The 584-nt window shown below is 37.7% G+C and overlaps 1 protein-coding gene across 1 annotated transcript in view; it reads left to right on the forward strand.

Annotated features, from left to right (window-relative positions):
• Nucleotides 1–584, forward strand: part of LOC106678277 (zinc finger protein 395) — a gene marked incomplete at its 5' end in the record, with an annotated part of 172,810 nt that overhangs the window by 153,724 nt on the left and 18,502 nt on the right.

A 584-nucleotide genomic window follows, 5' to 3' on the forward strand; every position in this document is an offset into this window, starting at 1 on the left:
CTTCTCGTTGGCCTTTTTGCTAATGCCCCGCGTCGTTAATGATTCATCTCTTAACGAGCTAGAATCTAACCCATTCCATTGTCTTGAGCAGCGCTAGGTCATGATTTATTGACTTCACGTCCTGTCATTAGAGCGACACCGGCTGCTTTTCCACTAAAATGTAGTAATAAAGTGGATGACAATACCCACAAAAAAATTTTTTTTGTACCTTTGACACAATACATTATTATCACGTATAGGAGGGGGAGATTGTAAATTTCTCTGGCTGATTCCTGCTATGGAGTTGGATCACGTTGGTGTACCACATTTTCACCATCCAATGGCGTCAGCGCTTCTATTAAACTTCCCAACTCCACGTGTTTTGTCTTCGGCTTATTTATATCATAGCTGTAATATTTTCCTTTAAAACTTAGTGTCATGGATTATAATATTGCATATTAGTAATGATCAATGGGATTGGCCGTAAAATGATAGCAAATCTTAAGCCGTATTTGTCACGCCTCAAATCCTGAACATCAACAAACGCTTGATAAACAAAAAAGTAACAAAAGTCGGTCTCTATATATTAGTTTGTTACAGAAATA

This window comes from Halyomorpha halys, unplaced genomic scaffold, assembly GCF_000696795.3.
Source record: "Halyomorpha halys isolate HHAL.00 unplaced genomic scaffold, Hhal_1.1 Scaffold10.1, whole genome shotgun sequence".
Lineage (NCBI taxonomy): Eukaryota > Metazoa > Arthropoda > Insecta > Hemiptera > Pentatomidae > Halyomorpha > Halyomorpha halys.